Below are 17,935 nucleotides of genomic sequence, written 5' to 3' on the forward strand. Positions count from 1 at the left end.
AAAAATAAGCTTGGATGCTGGAAATGCACAAAAACATTTCACAAATATCCAGTTCGTTTCCTGGGAAACAGTTTGTCTCATCATTTACATTGAACTTTCGTTCATTGAATTCACTAGTTCATAAATGTCAAGATTCTGCAGATTCTAATCAAGCTCAGCTTACCTTCATGCAGTCATTTCTTGTTCACTGATAACGAAACTCAAAGCAGCCATGTGTGTAACGGTTTTTATTTAAACTAAATTTGAGGTCAGAACTTAATGTGGTTAAATTCAAATATTCAGTATAGGAATGGATTTAATACATCGGCACCAGTCTGCTCTAATGATTATGAACGAATGGAAAGTCAAGGGAGAAATTTGTCTTTCTTCAACTGTAGCTTTCATGATGATTGGATAATGAATACAAAATGAGGCGAGGTAAATTACTGACAGATATTGCACATACAAGAATCACTAGATTTAGATTTAGGTTTAGATTAGATTCCAGTGTGGAAACAGGCCCTTCGGCCCAACAAGTCCACACCGACTTTAATTGTATTTTGTGGCATACAATTCTTATCATTCAGACAAAATCAGCGATTAGTGATTGGTCTTAATTTGCATCATGTTGTAAAATGAACATATTTAACTTTACATGAATCTGCCCAATTTTATGTTACACGAACTTTGGGAAACTCTCAAATATATTCTAATAACAAGGATTCATTTAAGAAATATTAATCATGATAATTACTTTGGAGATAATTCGTATTTGTTTCCATTAACACAGAGATGCCTGCATAATCTGACATGATAAACATATAACCTTAAATTTATCAAGCACATATTAAGCTCAACACAATTTCTACACCTGAACTATTCATAATGTGTGAGCAGAGCCTATTTTTTCTTATCTTACAGCTTCAATGTTCTTCCACCGGCAGACGAGAAGATGCTTGAAAGTTCTTTTGAAGATTTGATTACACAGTGCAGACCAAGCTGGATTGATGTTTCTGTTAGTATAACAGATCCAATATCCAATGGTCCAGGCTGTGTTGGGGATACAAATTGGACAGAAGGCATTAGTGAGCACCATGAATTATAATAAGATCCTGGTGATGATAAATGACAGCAGTATCAACGGGATGGGCCTGATCACTGTATTTTCCACTGTAACAGTTACCATCTTCTTCTTAGCAATGGTATTGCTCATTTAGAAAATCCCATGAAGAGCTCTGATCCTTTTGTAATTTCTATTCTTGCCACTATGACCTTGATTACTGAAGTACAATCACAATCGTCACATTTTGAGACGTGTTCATTATCGTGAAGCCAGAGAGTGCATCGTACAGCAGAGAGTACTGTTCCCAATTTCATTATCTCTCCATAATTGATTCTTTGAGAGTTCATCCCGATTATTACTTTACCAGGTATTTTGTCCTATTGCGTTTTGATGTGCATCAAATAATTAGAAGTATTGGAGGTTTTGTGACATTTTGGGCCCATGACTTTGCGCATTGCTGGACTGGGAGAAGTAATGCCTTTGTTTGTTTCAGATTCTGTTTTGCCTCCTTCATTTGACTCCTGCTTGCTTGAGATATGCGCACATTTCAACCCATCATGACAACAAAGGGGATTTAGAAGGTGGCTATGGAAATGTTGAAAGCGATGACTGGATCTGAGAAGAACTGTGTATTGCACTCGCCCACAATAACTGTCCAACCGCCAATGGTGAACTGCCAGGCGAGAATTATGGGACCCAATAAAGAGAACAAAGAAAAGTTACAGCCAAGGAACAGGCCCTTTGGCCCTTTAAGCCTTTGCTCATCCAAATCCACCGTTTGAAACAATCGCCCAATTCCTGAGGATCTGTATCCCTCTGCTGGCCATCTACTCATGCACCTGCCCAGACGCACCATAATGAATCGACAGTGCCTGCCTCTACTACCACTGCTGGAAACGCGTTCCATGCACCTACCACGATCTGTGTAAAGTACTTTCCGCATGTATCCCCCTTTAACTTTTCTCCTTTCACCTTGAACGTGTTACCTCTCGTTATTGAAATCCTAACCCTGGGCAAAAGCTTATCTTTACTCAACCTGTCTCTACCCTTCATGATTGTGCAGAACTCAATCAGGTCCCCTCCCCCCACCCCCGAATCGTGTTTTTTCTAATGATAACAATTCAAACCTACTCAACCTCTTATTGCAGCAAACAACTTCCATACTAAGCAACGTCCTCTGGTAAACCTTCTCTGCACTATATCCAATGTGTCCACCACAGTGTGATGTGGCGATCAGACCTGTAACAGTATTCTAAGTGTGACGGAACCAAAGTCTTGTACAAAACTTACAATGACCTGCCTGTTCTTATACTCAATATCATATCCAACGAAGGCAAGCATACCACATGCACTCTTGGCCACTCTATCGATCGCTGCAGCCACCTTCAGGGTACAATTGTCCTGAACTCACAGATCTCTGCGCTCATCAGCTTTTTCCAAGGCTCTTCCGTTCACAATGTAGTTCGCTCGAGAATTAAACCTTTCAAAATGCATTACTTCACATTTGCCCGGATTGAACTCTATCTACCACTTCTCCGTCCGACTCTCCTGTCTTTCTATATTCTCCTGTTTTCTTTGATAGTCCCCAATGCATTTTGTTACTACACCAAACTTCGGGACATAGACAAACTGACTGATCAAATCTCTTTCAGATAATTTGTGCAATCAAAAGCAAAAGTGGCCCCGACATTGATCCCAGTGGAACACCACTGGTCATGTTTCTCCATTTTGAGAAATTCCCTTCAACTACTATTCTCTGTCTCCTGTTACTCAAACAGTTTTTTATCCATCTAGCAAGAACACCCTGCACACCACGTGACTTCACGTTCTCCATTGGTTTACCATGGGGAAACTTTTCAAATGCTTTACTAAAATCCACGTATCTACAGCCTTTCCTTCATCGATCAACTTGCTCAATTCCTCAAAGAAATCTCTTCAGTTGGTAAAGCACAATTTACCCCTCAGAAAACCATGTTACCTATCACTAATAAGCCAATTCTTTCCAAAATATGAATAGATTCAATCCCTCAGTACCTTCTCCAGCAACTTTCCCACCGCTGAGGTCAGGCTCACTGATCTGTAATGACCTAAAATATCCCTACTACTCTTCTTGTACAGGGGGACAACATTTAAACATTCCAGTCGCCTGGCACTTCACCTGTTTTTAAGGATGCTATAAAGGTATTAGTCAGGGCCCCAGCTATTTGCTCTCTCGCCTCCCTCAGGAAACTGGGATAGATCCCATCCACTACTGGGGATTTGCCCACCTCAGAAACCTTAAGCCTACCTAATATATCCTTCCTCCTTCTGTCAACGTGATCCAGAGAGTGGCACGGTGGCTCAGTGGATAGCACTGCTGCCTCCAAGCACCAGGGCCCAGGTTCGATTACAGCCTCGAATGACTGTCTGTGTGGAGTTTGCACATTCTCCCTGTGTCTGCGTGGGTTTTCTTTGGGTGCTCCGGTTTCTTCCCACAGTCCGAAGATGCGCAAGTTAGGTGAATTAGGCATGCTAAATTGCCCATAGTGTTAGTGGTATTAGTTAGAGGGAGATGGGTTGTTGTTTGGTGTGTCGGTGTGGACTGGTTGGGCCGAAGGGTCTGTTTTTGTAGGGAATCTAATCTAAACAACTTCTATCTCTAATCTTGACATTCATCATGTCCCTTTCCTCACTAAACACTGACACAAAGTAATCATTGAGAATCTCACCCACTTTCTCAGGTTCAACGCACAACATTCCTTCTTTATCCTTTAGTGGACCAACCTTTTCTCTAGTTACCCGCTTGCTTCTTATATATGAATACAATACCCTGAGATTCTTCTTAATTCTGTCACTGAAGTTATTTCTTGACCCTTTTTAGACCACTTGATTCCTTGTTTAAGATTGGTCCTACTCTCCCGGTATTCCACCAAAGCCTGTTCTGCTCTTATCTGTCTGGACCGTACATACGCTTCCCTTTCCTCTTGGCTAGTCGCATGATATCTCCTGTCATCCACGGTTCACGAAACTTTCCATTCCTATCCCATATTTTCAAAGGAACATGCCTATCCTGCACTATCTTCAACCTATGTTTGAAAGCCTCCCACGAATCAAATGTAGAAGTCCCTTCAAATAGCTGCCCCCAATCTACATTTCCCAGCTCCTGCCGAATTTTGATATAGTTGGCCTGAGCCCAGTTTTGTACTCTTCCCTTAGGACCAATCTCATCTTTGTCTACGAGCATTCTAACACTTCCAGATTTGTTGTCACTATTCACAAAGAAATCCCCCATTGCAATTTCTATCACCTGGCCTGCCTCATTATCCATCCGAAAATGGATAGCCCCCACGCTGTAACAATCATCATTGCCATTTTATTTGTTCTTTTCACGTGGTCGATGTGGGGCGGTCAATTAACGGTCAAGCTGATGAGGAGGTTTATTTCAGACACATTGGTAGCAATGTGATCCATAGGCAGCCAGAACTCATGCATCAATAGACTCAACGGCCAGTACCCAGGCACAATGTACATGGTGCATAGACCCATGGATAACTCCCCAAGAATCAAATCAGCGCAAACTAAGCTGCAAATAAAATAGTTGTTCATAGTCTGTAAATGTCTGTTTACGTTCAGAGAAAGCAGGTCTAGAATATTTGCAATAATGGTCACCAAACTTAAAGATCCTGTCACAATCACAATGACAACCATTTAGATTGTTCAATAAAAATCCTCTCTATGAGAAGTGAGCAAGTCTGTTCGGTCGCTTGTCTCATTCATCTCAGACTATTTCGCTATCATTTCTTTGTGATGTACAGCTGGCACTGAAGTGGCCTCGCAAAGAAAGAAACAAACAATAACAGTTTAAGAGTTAAAAATCCATATGTGTTGGAGCTAAAAAACCTACCGCGATGCTGCCAGACAGTATTTAAAGGAAAAGAAATGTCCTCCAAAAGCTTCAAAACGTTTTCAAGAGCTCTCAGAGATAGAGGTCTACAGCAGAGAAAAGAACAGTGCTTCACTCCATTGAGACTCTGCTCTTCAAAACGTATGACCTCACTGTTCTAATCTAATTTTCCAGCAATGGTGCATAGCCTACTAAACCTTGCAATCATAAGTATACTTCTGATTTAAAAAAAAATGAACGCTTCTACATCTGACATAATTGCGTGATGACTCAGTGAGTTTTAGATTCCTATCACCCTCTGGATGAAAAATAGATGTTCTTCGCATTCCTTTTGTTTAGCAGTGGTTCATAGTACTCCTGTAGATTGAGACAGTCCTTTCAGCCCAACAAGTGATATTATTGACGTTGTAAAATCATGTGAGGCAGAGGTTAGTTGAATAGAAAAATTCTTTTATCGAGTGTCGAAAATTTCAAAACTAGTGGCCATAATTTAAAGATGAGAAGAGAAAGTTTTAAACGTAAGTGAATGAGAACTATTTCACATGGACAGCCTTTCGTATTTGGAATGAATTGCCAGAGGAAGAGACAGATTCAGGTACAATCACAATATCGAAAAGACATGTAGCTATGTACATGAATAGGAAACGTTTAGAGGGGTATGACAAAACGCTAACAAATCGAATTAGCTTAGTCCAGGAAATCTAATCAGCATGCACGGGTTGGACTGTAGGGTTTGTTTTCGTGCTATACGCATTTATGACTTCGTCCATAACTCTTGTAATTCTGCATATCTAAATCGTGCCTCGCTCAGTCTTCTGTGCTGCAAGGAAAAAAAAACATTTCGGCATTACAGACCTTCACGCTATCTTAGGTACAAAATCGTAGCAATAAATTAGACGAGAAAAGACATAAAAATCTTCAGAAATCAATTCCTTCCTCGTCTGCTCTTGTATCCATTCTGCAGTGAATTCGCTTGACCTCGAGGCTGTGTTTCCAGGAGGCTCTGCTGGCTTTACACCGGATATCGCTAATGACGGCCGAGGAGGGGAGATAGGAAGAAAGAAGAAAGAAAATGTACAGAAAGAGAATAGAAAAGAACGTTGCAAGCTCGAATTTGCGCTGGGAACACAAGTTTTAAGGCAGGTTTTTTGGCGGTGTGGAGGAACAGAGGGATCTTGGTCTACTTGTAAATAAAACATGTTGCCACCCAAGTTGAGAGGGTTGTTAAGAAGGCGAATTGTGTATTGACTATCATGAGCTGGGTGTTGATTTTAAGAGCTGTGATGTCATTCTGCAAATCCACGAGCGCTGATTAGGCCACACTTGAAATGCTATGTTCAATTATGGTCACTACATTCCAGGGAGGATGTGAAAGCTTTAGCGATGGTACAGTAGAGATTTACCAGGAAGCTGGTATTTCATGAGGGAGATGGGACTTTTCTCAGTCGAGCAAAGAAGGATGAGATGTGACTTGATAAAGGTGTACAAGATAATAAGAGGTACAGACGGACTGAATGCTAAGAGATTAATTCACAGGGCAGAAATGGCTATTACAAGGGGGCATAATTGTCAGGTGATTGGAGCAAGGTTCAGCGGAAATGTCAAAGATTGGTTGTTTGCACAGAGAGTGGTGGGTGCATGGAATGCGCTGCCAGCGGTGGGAGTACATTCAGATAAATGAGGGATAGTTAAGTTATAAATAGGCACATGGATGATAGTGAATTGAAGGGTATATATGTCACTTAGGATATCAGGTCGGCATGGATGAGTTGAACCAAAAGGTTTGTTTGATGTTGTACATAAGCTTTCTATGTACAATGGGGATGAAAGTGATACTGAATTAGACAGGACAGCCCCAGTGCAAAATTCAGGGCGTCATTGATAAATGCATGTGGGAATGGAATATACCATAGTACAGTGTTTATTATGAACTATTGAAAGGTGCACCATTATCAGGTGGATGCTAACAATCAGTAGATATTTTCCTACAATGGTTACTATGTAGAAATAAAACGTTTCGATTCCAGGTGACAGGATCACTGTTGTCACTACCTTGACAGTGAAGAAGAGATATAAATTAGGAAATTGTATTTCAGCCTTTTTTTACTAATTATTTATTAATTTAAAAAAAAGGTCTGTGATATTCAATGGTATGTTGTTTTGCTTATGGACATGAAGGGAATATAATTGGAGGTAGGATGAGATGAGAAATTCTTCAACTATTTAAGGATGAAATTTGCATGTTCTGATCAAGGAACGTCTGCATGTTTGTAATATTAAAATTACACCACTCCAGGTTACATTCTAACAGATATATTTGGACGCACTAGCGTTCGGAGCACTGATCCTTCATCAGGTGATTATGGAATTTAAGATCATGCTCACAGAATTTATAACCAAAGGAATCCAGTGTTATGGATATATGATACAGTAAACAATCTTAGATAGAAATTTTGATCTTTTATAATGGGATATGCAGGTTTCTATTTTTTGATTTGTAAATCCCAGAACTTCTTTTAAATTATATTCTCAAGACAGCACAGTTTTTTTTTCACAATAGGTTTGAAGTTTGTGTCCCAATGTTATGTCAGACTAACAAACCTTCTGTATAGTTTTACAGTTTTAAATGAATTAAAGCAGCTTTTGAGCAAAATAAAACGTAACTCTGCGAAAAACAAATCGACCCCAAAATAGTGCATGCACACAGGATGGAACATGACAGCTTCTTAATGACATGGGGAAGACGGCTGTGCCAAATGTCTCGACTGCATGACTAGTGGGTAACTGTGACAAAGAACATGACTGCTCTCAATTTCAGTTGAGATGTGATACTGTCCAGCTGGTCGTCAATACGAATGGTGGCATCACCTATTATCAGGAACTTGTTATGACCACAACTTCTGTTTTTAAGAAGGAAATGTAAGCGCTCTATACCCACAGCTCTGGCGTAGATGTTTCACAAAGACCGTAAGAATCAAGATCTGAATTCCTTTCTAAACAGGCTTTGCATTCCCAAAAACGACTCCTTCGCTCATGTAATACCGTAGATGATTTCATCTGAACGCAGAAGATATCTCAGGTTACATTTGCAAAGTGGGCAGAATCTTATTCTAAAATTAATACAGGATGGATGCTAAGGACAACGACTATTTTTAAGTAAAAGCAACAAACAAAATGAAAGTGATAGGAGAACCTGTGAGGAATAGCAATTCGTAAAAGTTGTGCTGAAGATTGTTGCAGACTTAACAGTTCACTTCACATTCCAGTGTAAAGAACTGTGTGATGCAACACGCATTAATAATGGCATGGCAGAAAGGGAGAGGGAATGGGCATTGAAAGTTATTGGTGTTACTACTGAAGTATTTGTTCACCTGTGCCATTTACATATAATTCAATGAGGCACGAAGAATTATTGGCGAGGTATCCACCAAAAAACAAAGGGATACATCAGCATTTTTTGGATCGTAAACCTGCTTCTATTCTAACAAGACACCATTAGATAAATTAGGTGTTGCATTATATCAGAGGTGGCAGAATGTGAGTTGGATGATCTGGATTCTGAGTCGTCAGGGAACGTATTTCGGCATCTTTCTGTGGCCTATTTCACAAAGGTTCCAAAACTCTGAATTATTAGATGCATCAGATTTATGATTTCTATTTTGTCTTAGGAATTTAAAGAGTCCTTCCACGTCTATAGGAAAAAATCAAGTGGGAGGAATAAGGAAAATGGTGACCATCCATGAGCTCAAATGGATAGACAGAAGTCTAATTAGTAAATTAAGTGAAATTGTCACAACATGACACCAAGAATGAAAGGCGCTCTTTGAAAATTGCACCAGTTGGATTTATTGACTTTAAAATGTTATGAACATTAATGCATTTAGTTAAAAGATAAAAACAATGACTGCAGATGCTGGAAACCAGACTTTGGATTAGTGGTGCTGGAAGAGCACAGTAGTTCAGGCAGCATCCGAGGAGCAGCAAAATCGACATTTCGGGCAAAAGCCCGATGAAGATGAAGGGCTTTTGCCCGAAACGTCGATTTTGCTGCTTATCGGATGCTGCCTGAACTGCCGTGCTCCTCCAGCACCACTAATCCAAAAAATGCATTTCGATACAGTTTATAGCATAAAAGGCTGAACGTGAAGAATCACCGGAAATACTAATAGGATGAAGTACAGGGTAGGATACATTTCGAAGTCAGCAATTAAATAATTTATTATCTGCTGGTCCATATTTGTGAAACGACTGGTCATGTTCTTAGTGTTGGAGATAATGCTCATATTAAAAATGAACGGCAACGTCCCTTTTTAATAGAAACGAAAATTCTCCAGTGGTACAATTCAATTGCATGTAGATTGACATTGATGATTGCCACGAAACAAACAGGTTTATTCATTCTTTTCAATCAGAGCATGGCCAGAATACACGTCTGACCATACCGAATTTTCAACAACACATATACCATGAAAGACAGAGCACACTTTCAGGTTAAACACAGCCAAATTCAACCAAAGTGGCATGGCAGCCTCTGTTGCATTTGGTCATTGACGAAGCAAGGGGGTCTGAAAATTTATAGGTTTTGTTGGCTTTTGTTTTCTCTGGGAACTTTACTTGTCCAATCGAGCTTTAACCAACCTCAAAATGTCATTATTTCAGATGAACGGATAGCTGTTTTAAAATAGAGATGAGGAAGCATTACCTCTCTCAACGTCTTGTGAGTCTGCATAATTTACTCGTCAGAGTGCGGTGCAAATCAGGAAATTGCATACACTGAAGGAGGAGATAACTAATTTTTAATAGGTAACAGTTAGAAGCACTGTCAGGATGAGGTCAGCATGCCGCATACAAAATAGCTGAGCTGATCCGAGGGACTGAATTGACTACTTCTGCTCCGAGTTCTCTTTCTTTTGATGTTCTGCTCATCTCTTTCTGTGAAATTAAATTAGATTTTGATGGCCATTGATGACTATCCTCTGATTGCATCAATATCTATTATTTTTATATTGGTTGACACATCTTTTGTATTGGAAGCAAGGGCATCAAACAGTTCATAGCCCGATGGCTAGATAACTGTGTCAAGTTTCGTTTGGTACAATGCCATCATCCACTCAAAGAACAAAGGTAGTACAATAACATTGATTTAATAATAAGTGTAATATTCATGTAAATCTTGGTTACTGAAAAGACTGCAATTGTCATTGCAAGAGATGCAGATGATATGTCTAAGACAGATAAGGTAGAAATTCTTTACTCTTTTCTCCTGCCCAACAGATTTTTTCCTTAACTCAGATCTCACAAAATAAAAGAAAGGTTGGCCGTTTGCTGTTCTCAGGAAAAAGAGTTTGTTCTGCATTCTATTACTGAGGTTGGAAGTAGAATAGAGTACAACAGGTGAGTGGGGTTGGGGATGAAGTTGATAGGTCAGGGAGGAGGATGGGGGAAGGTATCAAAGAGTACAATGTGTGGATGGGGGTGGGATGAAGGTGTTAGGTCAGAGAGGAGGGTGGAGTGGATAGGTGGAAAAGAAGATAGGCCGGTAGGACAGCTCATGGGGACAGTGCTGAGCTGCAAGTTTGGAATTGGGGTGAGGTGGGGGAAGGGGAAATGAGGAAGCTGGTGAAGTCCACATTGATTCCCTGGGGTTGATTTGTTCTGAGGTAGAAAATGAGGCGTTCTTTCTCCAGGCATCTGGTGGTGAGGGAGCAGCAGTGAAGGAGGCCCAGGACCTTCATGTCCTCGGCTGAGTGGGAGGGGGAATTGAAATGTTGGGCCACAGGGCGGTGTGGTTGATTGGTGCGGGTGTCCCAGAGATGTTCCAGAAAGCGCTCTGCTGGGAGGCGTCCAGTATCCCCAATTTAGTGGAGACCACATCGGGAGCAACGGATACAATAATTGACATTGGTGGATGTGCAGGTAAAACGTTGATGAATGTGGAAGGCTCCTTTAGGGCCTTGGAAGAAGGTGAAGGACAGAACCCCCTGGTGCTCACCTTCCACTCTACCAACCTTCGCATAAACCAAATCATCCACCGATATTTCTGCCTCCTCCAAATGGACCCCACCACCAGGGATATATTTCCCTTTCCACCTTCCACAATGACCGTTCCCTCTGTGACTACCTGGTCAGGTCCATGCCCCCAACAAAACACCCTCCCATCCTGGCACCTTCCCCTGCCACCGCAGGAATTGCAAAACCTGCACCCACACCTCCTCCCTCACCTCCATCCAAGGCCTTAAAGGAGCCTTCCACATCCATCAAAGTTTTACCTGCACATCCACAAATATCATATATTGCTCCCAATGCGGTCTCCTCTACATTGGGGAGGCTGGATGCCTCCTAGCAGAGAGCTTTATGGAAGATCTCTGGGACACCTGCACCAATCAACCACACCACCCTGTGTCCCAACATTTCAACTCCCCCTCCCACTCAGCAGAGGACATGGATGTCCTGGGCCTCCTTCACCGCTGCTCCCTCACCACGCAACGCCTGGAGGAAGAATGCCTCATCTTCCGCCACAGAACACTTCAACCCCAGGGCATTAATGTGGCCTTCACCAGCTTCCTCATTTCCCCTTCCCCCACCTCACCCCAATTCCAAACTTATAGGTCAGCACCGACTCCATGACCTCTCCTACCGGCCTATCTTCTTTTCCACCTATCTACTTCACCCCTCTCTCTGACCTATCACCTTCATCCACAGCCCCACTCACCTGTTGTACTCTATGCTACTTTCTCCCCACCCCCACCTCCTCTCATTTATCTCTCCACCCTTCAGGCTCTCTGCCTGCATTCCTGATGAAGGGCTTTTGCGCAAAACGTCGATTTTCCTGCTCCTCAGATGTTGTCTGAACTGCTGTTCTTTTCCAGAACCAGTCCACCCCATTATGTCACCTCACCTTCAACCTTGCTTCTGGTCCTGGAGAATCTGTGAACTTTTGAAAGGATGTGAAGTAAGAGGTAATTTAAACTCATTGGCAGAGTCTTAAGAAAGAGTGCATGGAACGAGAAGTTTTAGAACATATACATTGACCTCCAGAGGCACTTTCATGGCACAGTGTTAGTTTCTCTGCCACTGAGCCAGAGAGCCTGGATTCAAGTCCTACCTGTTCTACAGTTGTGTAATATCCGTTCTGAGCAGGCTGATTTTGCAAACATCTACAGGGGCCTTTGAAGGTGGAATTACAAATCATGAATAAACTGCCAGATTATCATGGCAGTCAGAACATGTGTCACCCTTTGTTTCATAAGCAAACCAAAATAGCAATAATGTTAAGCTAAACATGCATGAATTGCTCACCGTGCCCTAGATAGGACATCTTTGTTCAAATCTGGGAAGCATAGTTCAGGGAGGATGTCTTTCATAGAATTCCTACAGTATGGAAAAAGGCCATCAGACCATGAATCCACACTGACCCTCTGAACAGCATCCCACATAGATCCACCCTAACCCTGCATTTCTCATGGCTAATCCATTTACTCTGCTTATCCGTGGGCACTGTGAGTAATTTTTCATAGCTAACCCACTGATCTGCACATCTCAGGTATGTGGAAGGAAACTGGAGTACCCGGAGGAAACCCATGCATACATAGGAAGAAAGTGCAAACATCACACAGACATTTGCCTGAGGCTAGAATCGAACCCTGGTCTCAGGTACTGTGAGGCAACAACGCTAATTACTGAGCCACCATCCTTTTCTCAATGGCTCTTTGAAAACTGGTATTGGAATAAATAGTAGACAAATGAATGATTGGGTTAGGCCACTACTTAACAGGACTTTGGTGAGAACAGCCATGGAATTCTATGTGAGCTTTGTTCTCCTTATGTAATGAAGGATATTACTGCGATAGAGGCTGTACAGTGAATGTTCATCAGACTGTTTCCGAGAATGGCAGGATTGAAGTATGAGGGGAGGTTGATTCAGCAGACTAAGGGAAGGGGATGATAATCTCATTGAAACCTATACAATTCTAGCAGGGCTAGACAGGGCAGATGAAGGAAGGGTTTTCTTGATGGCGAGTGAATCCAGAACCAAGGGTTAAAATCTAAGGATATAAGGTAGGCTATTTAGGACTGAGATCAGAAATTCCTTCACCCAATGACAGGTGAGCCTGTGGAGTTCATGAATACAGAAAGGAATCAAGACCAAAATCATGTTAGGATTTCCAGATGGAAGTTGTTACAGCAGTTGTGGAAAAAACAGATCAAAAGATATAGAAGAAAAGCAGGAAAGGGTTGGATGATCTGCCATGATCATAATGAATGAAGGAGCAGTAACAAAGGGCGGAATTACCTATTCCTGCTTGTATGCCATGCTTTTGGAAATGTTTCATTGTATCTTTATCTAATCCTGGACACGAACTTACTTTTGCCTTTTGGCTTGTGATAACAAATTGACGTGCTATTGGAATTTGTGACCAGCATGAAGAATTCTGTTATGGTATTTAGAAAGAACTACCACCTGACAGGCAACAGCCCATTCTTTCTTAGCTGGCAATAAAGATATTCTCCATTCCATCATCAACACTACAAATCTGTAGAATGTTTTATGCACAGCAAAAGATGATCACAAGAAATATCTTAATTGTGTTATTTAGTTTGTAATAGAAGACATTTTCACACTACTGATTGTAAAGCAACTAATGTTTGATCTGTGGAGGTATTGCTTTGTTAACTATAACAAAAATCTTAAAAATCTTAAAATATGAAATGTTATTCTTTAATTGCTTCTGTGGATATTTAAGCAATTCATTGAATTCTAAATCTCTATGGCAATCATAACAATGCAATGGGGAGTCATTGGGCTCTGACCATAATGATGATGACACGCAAGACAAACACTCAACTTCTACTACTTCTGCTTGAAGATATCATGAACTACCTATCAGTTATCTGCTTCTTCCAGCTACCATTTCAGTTTCAAATTTATATAGAGAATATGGACTTCAGTAATGGGCAAGCATCAAAAATTATCTGTCAGGAAAAGGTAGTCAGGTACCTTCTTTAATTTTAGCATTTCATTTGGTGCAAGCACACCTACAATGTTGTTCAGGAGGAAGTTCTGTGATTTTGATGCAGTGACAATGAAGTAGCAATTTAGTTCCAAGTCAAGAGTATTTACAATATTTACCTAAAGTATAAATTGTATGCAGAGCATTGGCAAGATAGTCCTGATGTGATTTACTTGTTGATTTGAAAGCTTGTACAGAGGTAAGTTGTTTTTAGACATGAATATCATGGTAGACTTTCAGCTGGAGATTGAGCATGACTGGTAGATTGTACGATTAGATTTTCAGATATTGCAATGGAGTTCTTGTTGGAAGAGATGAAAATGCGGAGAGATGTCCTGTATCTGCAGGGAACCAAGAGGCCTGACAGACATCTCAGCAGGCAACAAGTAGTGACAGAGGTCAATAGCTCACATTTATCTAAATTACTCTCGAACCATCACTCCTTTACCCACTGATGCACCAGAACAAGATCCCATTGTAACCTGAAAGTTGCCCTAATTGGTTAGGTCTCTTGACCAGTGAGATTCCCAGAACTCTGAGACTCCCTGAACAGTAATTTTCCCTAATAAATAAGGTTCTTTGAGCAGAGAGATTTACTGAGCAATGAGACTGTCACAGCCTTGAGAATCCCCGAGCCTTGAGAATCATTGAGCCTTGAGACTCACGGAGCAATGAGATTATCTGAACAACGAAACTCCCTGAGCAGTGACAGTCATAGATTAATCGATTTGTGCACCACAGAAACATATCCTAATGACCAACTTGTCCCTGACGACCAGATGTACTAAATTAGTCTCGTCCCATTTGGCATCATTTGCTGCTATATTTCTCCAAACCCTTTCTAACCATGACCCAATCCAGATGACTGTGAAATGTGGTAATTGTACCAGTGTCCATCTCTGGATGCTCATACTATATACTCACCATCCTTACGCGCACCATCCTGTGAATGCACATATTGCTCATTGAGTCCCATTAATATCTTTCCCCTCTTAACTTAAATTTATGCCCTCTTGTTTTGGACTCCCCTACTCTGGGTGAAAGATCTTGGCTATTCACTCTATCTAGGCTCCTCATGATTTTATAAACCTCTATAAGGTCACCCCTCAGTCTCCAACACTCCAGGTTAATCAGCTTCAGCCGATTCACTCTCTGCATTTCACTCAAACCCTCCAACGCTGACAACATCATTGTAAATCTTTCCAGCAAGGTTTCATGTTCAACATCCTTGGATGCTGCCTGACCTGCTGTGCTTTACCAGCAACACATTTTTCTATGGTAGGGAGACCAAAATACAATGCAGTATTCAAAAAGTGGACGAACCAATATCCTACACAGCCACAATATGTCTTCTCAACTTCTATACTCAATACACTAAACAAATGCCTTCTTCACTACTCTGTCTCCGCATGACTCCACCTTCAAGGAACAATGAACTTGCACTCTTTGATGTCTTTGGTTAGCTACATTTCTCAGAACCTAGCATAACATGTACAAGTCTTGCCCGGATTTGAATTATCAAAGCGTTAACACCTCACACTTATCTAAATTAAACTCCATCTACTGCTCCTCTACCAATTGACCTATCTAATCAAGGTTAAGCTGACAATGTGTTGCTGGAAAAGCGCAGCAGATCAGGCAGCATCCAAGGAACAGGAGAATCGACGTTTTGGGTATAAGCCCTTCATAAGGAATCCTTGGATGCTGCCTTACCTGCTGTGCTTTACCAGCAACACATTTTCAGCTCTGATCTCCAGCATCTGCAGACCTCACTTTCTCCTATCTAATTAAGGTCTGTACTCTGGTATAAAATTCACTATTCATTTTTGGTGTTATCTACAAAGAAGCTAACCATGCCTCCTATATTCACATTTACATTACTTATATGAAGGACACTACTGGTTGCAGGCTTCCAGTTTGAAAAGCAACCGTTTAACACTATCGTCTGTCTCCCACCTTCAACCAGTTTTGCTTTCAAATGCCTAGCTCTCTCTGGATCCCATGTGATCGGCCTTTGCTAACCAATCTAACATGGGGAAACTTATCTAAAGTCTACCTGAAGCCCACATAGAAAAGGTTCACCACTGTCTCTTCATCAATTTTCCCTGTTACTTATTCAATAAACTCATCCTCAAAGAGCAGTAATTTGCCCTGATTGGTGTGGTCCCACTGAGCACTGACACTCCCTGAGCAGTGAGACTCCCTGAGCAATGAGACTCACTAAACGCTAGTAGCCCTGAGCAATGAGACTCCTTGAGCAGTGATTTGCCCTGATCAGTAGATCTCCTGAGCAGTGGGACTCCCTGAGCCTTGAGACTTCCTGAGCAGCGAGACTCAGCAAACGCTGGTAGTCCCTGAGTAATGAAATGCCCTGAACAGTGATTTGCCCTGATCAGTTAGGCCCCCTGAACAGTGACAGTTCCTGGGGATTGAGCCTCACTGAGCCTTGAGACTGTCTGAGCAGTGATTTCCTCTGACCAGTAAGGTTCCCTGAGCAGTTACACTGCCTATGCAGTGAGACTCCCTGGGCAGTGAGAGCCTTGAGCAACAAGGCTGACTGAGCAATGATGGTCACTCAGAGTTGATGCCCCCCTGATAAGTGAGATACCTATGAGATGGGAATCTTAAGCCATGGGAACCTTGCAAGCAGATGACTATTTAATGAGACCCCGAATGACAAGGCTGAACTGAGTATTAAGATATCATGAAATATAATACTTGGAATACAGAAAATTTGATGCTGGTCACCCTGACAAGTCCAAGCTTGGCACACGCTGTGAGGAGTTGAACATATATGCTGTTGATAATTAAACATATAGTTAAAGCAATATTCTGTTGCATATCTGGAGAAAAAAGTAAGGACGTTGTAACAAACCTGCATCCAGGCTCGTTTAGACCACACTTCAGATAATTGTATACAGTTCTGCTAACCAGATGAAAAAAAAGGGAATTGAAACACTGTGAAAAACCAAATGAAGATTTATAGAAGTGTTTACAAGTTTTGTGTCAGAAATTGAAGGATAAATACATCAAGAAGGAAATAAGGTCCAGGGAATGGCAGTGAGTAAATGATATAGTTGGTTTCAAAGTGAAACGAAACTGTTTAACCCAGGAGACTGAGGCAATAGTGTTCAGGGGTCAGATTTGAATTTGCAAGATTTACTGCAGAGCAATTAAATCTCTGAAAGAGATTTCTCTTCAAATTTATTCCAAGCATTTTCCCCCATTGATCCATCACTATCTGTGATTTCTCTGTGCAAACGTTCAGACCGCATTCCATTGCCTTTTCTTTCCTCATAGAAGGTCATTGAGGAGCCATCAGCCCAAGGTGAATCTGTAAGGCACTATGACATGCAACAGAGGGATGTGCAAGAGTTGCGGTGATATGCATTAAGTTTTGACTAATATGTGATCACCTGAAGTTAGGTCTACTCAGATGACCGGGATGAGGGACTCCAGGGAGCATGCACACTGGACTGTGAAATCTAGTGGCATGCCCTGATGAAACAGGAGAACAAATATTTAAAATCAGGAGATTTTCTGGGCCTCACTGAATGCAGTTATGACTCAAAGCCTTTCAATGTGAATCATCTGCTTGATAGGAGCATTTTATTGTGGATGAAACTGAAGGAAAATTTGAAACTGGGATGAAGTTGGCCAGCTGCCAACCTTCAGACTGTGAACTGCAGCAGGGATTACCAGGGATGTACAACAGCACAGTGCAGACCTCACCAAACTGTGTTCAGTGCCTGCTAAACAGTGAAATAATGCTGCATCTGCCTTTAAGATGACTTCAATTGCATTTCAAGTGGAATTGACAGTTTATCAGACTATGCATAGCGGCAGTTTCAATCAACAACTATTCCTGTCAAAACATGAGCACAGTGGACTTTGCAACAGAGATAAAAAAAAGGTTGGCAAAGAATAATTAGTTCAGACAAATCTTACACTGAGCAGTGAATCAGAGTGAGGCAACAGTACTCAGGGTCAAAGTGTAAC

At 41.4% G+C, this 17,935-nt stretch overlaps 1 pseudogene; it reads right to left on the bottom strand.

Annotated features, from left to right (window-relative positions):
- Positions 1-889: 889 nt before the first annotated feature.
- On the bottom strand, positions 890-9,160 carry LOC148140660 (muscarinic acetylcholine receptor M2-like; annotated as a pseudogene).
- Between the last annotated feature and the right edge of the window lie 8,775 nt (positions 9,161-17,935).

This window comes from Chiloscyllium plagiosum, unplaced genomic scaffold (genome assembly GCF_037043375.1).
Source record: "Chiloscyllium plagiosum isolate Xiang-an unplaced genomic scaffold, Cpla_swu_hap1 HiC_scaffold_35, whole genome shotgun sequence".
NCBI classification, from domain to species: domain Eukaryota; kingdom Metazoa; phylum Chordata; class Chondrichthyes; order Orectolobiformes; family Hemiscylliidae; genus Chiloscyllium; species Chiloscyllium plagiosum.